The 2,097-nt window shown below is 44.6% G+C and overlaps 1 pseudogene; it reads left to right on the top strand.

The window, feature by feature from the left end:
• Positions 1-942: 942 nt before the first annotated feature.
• LOC142440595 (ATP synthase peripheral stalk subunit b, mitochondrial pseudogene) lies at positions 943-1,840 on the top strand (annotated as a pseudogene).
• Positions 1,841-2,097: the final 257 nt, after the last annotated feature.

A 2,097-nucleotide genomic window follows, 5' to 3' on the forward strand; every position in this document is an offset into this window, starting at 1 on the left:
CTTTGCATAGAGATTGAATCTAATGACTTCCTGATCTGGCCCCATAGATCATTTCAAACTCTCTTCCACCAACTGGACGCTTTTAAGTCTCAAGGCCATATGTATGTTATCCGACCAGAATGGTCTCGCAGTGCCCTAGCGGTTCAACCGATTGTTTCTACGCCGTTCCTTCCTGGGGCTGTACAAAGCAGAATTAGTTGATCTCGCCTCCCAGAGTCTAGGTAAGATTTTGATGCTGTTAGCTTACCTGTTATCATTTTATACCTGTCGTAGATATTTCCATCAACTACCTTCATTCTATGCCAGGTTACCTTTTCATGTGATGTCTTGCACACACACACACACACACACACACACACACACACACACAACAAACAAACAAAAGAAATACCCACTCTATTCAGAAAGTCAATTCCATTCTATTTATTTTTCTATTAATTAGTGGTTGCGAAGTGCCATGGACCTGGTTCTGACTCATAGCCACCTTCTGTACAGCAGAAGGAAAACTGCCTGGCCCGCACCACCCACGCGGTTATTCTTATGTGTGATCCCATTATGACAGCCATCATGCCCATGAGCCTCCAGTCCCAGGCAAGCAGGAAGGTGAAGAGGGATGAGAGAAAGACCAGCTCTCCTCAATCTCTCTCTTATAAACACACACACACACACACACACACACACACACACACACACACACACACACACATATCATTAGGCTGTGACTTGATTGAACCTGTGTGTACCTTCACACAGGTTACGTGGACATAGAATCCAACCATCACAGGTCCTAAAAGACATATTCCACCCCTTTGTCTTCTTTTTGATATTAGTAAGAAGACACACCCACCCCTTTCTATTCAGAGATAAATCATTTTATACTAAGTTAAAAAAAAAAAAGCAGTCCTGACAGTCTCTCTCGCCTGGGTCACAAGAACGCTATGACCGCCGCCTGGACCCTCGCTCACCACGTTGTCCCGGGTGGTACTTTCTGCCGCCGCCACAGCGGCCCCCACTCTGAAGAGCGCAGCTCTGCTAGGTCCAGGGACTCTCACGGCAAGCCACCAGGACTTTTCACATCGGGCAGCCACGTCTTGCCCTTCCCCCCTCTTCCTGATTATGGAGGGAAAGTTCCCTTCAGGCTGACCCTGAGGAGTTCTTCCAGTTCCTTTATCCTAAAACTGGGGTCACAGGACCTTGCATGCTCAGAACTGGGTTTATTTTCTATTTTCTATCCTAAGAAATACATGTGGTCACCCCAGAAACGTTCTCTACCATAGCAACAGTAAGGTTGCTTGTCCATGTAATTAAAAACGATGGTGCCTCTGCTGGGGAATTTGCCGATAAACTCAATGAGGAAAAAAATTGTCAAACTAGAAGAGGTAAAGCAGGCCTCCATCAAAGGCATCCGGGATGCGATTGATTTTGAGAAGACGCAGCAGGTCCTGGTTCAGAAACGCCATCACCTTGTGATGTTCAGAGGAGTAATATCGCTATGGCCTTGGGGGTTACTTACCAGGAATGGCTGCGCAAAGAATGCAAGGAGGTGAAGAATCGCCTGAACTATCATATCTCTGTGCAAAATATGACATGCCGAAAGGAACAAGAGCACGTGATCAACTGGGTGGAGAAGAGTGTGGTGCAGAACATCTCTGCAGAGCAGAAAAAGGACACGTTTGCCAAGTGCATTCAAGAACTAAACCTGGTGCAAAGAAGGCTCAAGCACAACCCACTTGAACAAATGGAAAATTGTCTGAAAAAAGTCACTGTATATTGCTGTATACTCAAGTTACACTTTACCTTACGGAAAATGAATTTTGAGGTGGATATATTCAAAGAATAAAACACAATCATTGGCCAGTAAAAAGAAAAGGAAAATTCACTGCCATAGATTTGATTGTGATTCATTGAGCCTATAGGGACAGGGTATAACTGCCACTGTCAGTTTCCAAAACTATAACTGTTTATGGTATTAGAAAGTCTCATATTCCTCCCTCAGAGTAGCCAGTGGTTTCAAACAGCTGACCTTGCAGTTTGCAGCCCAACGTGAATGGCAAAATTGACCAATAACAACTTTAGAGTTCTAAGTTTTAACAAGCA

The sequence above is a fragment of the Tenrec ecaudatus genome, chromosome 2 (genome assembly GCF_050624435.1).
Source record: "Tenrec ecaudatus isolate mTenEca1 chromosome 2, mTenEca1.hap1, whole genome shotgun sequence".
Classification (NCBI taxonomy): Eukaryota; Metazoa; Chordata; class Mammalia; order Afrosoricida; family Tenrecidae; genus Tenrec; species Tenrec ecaudatus.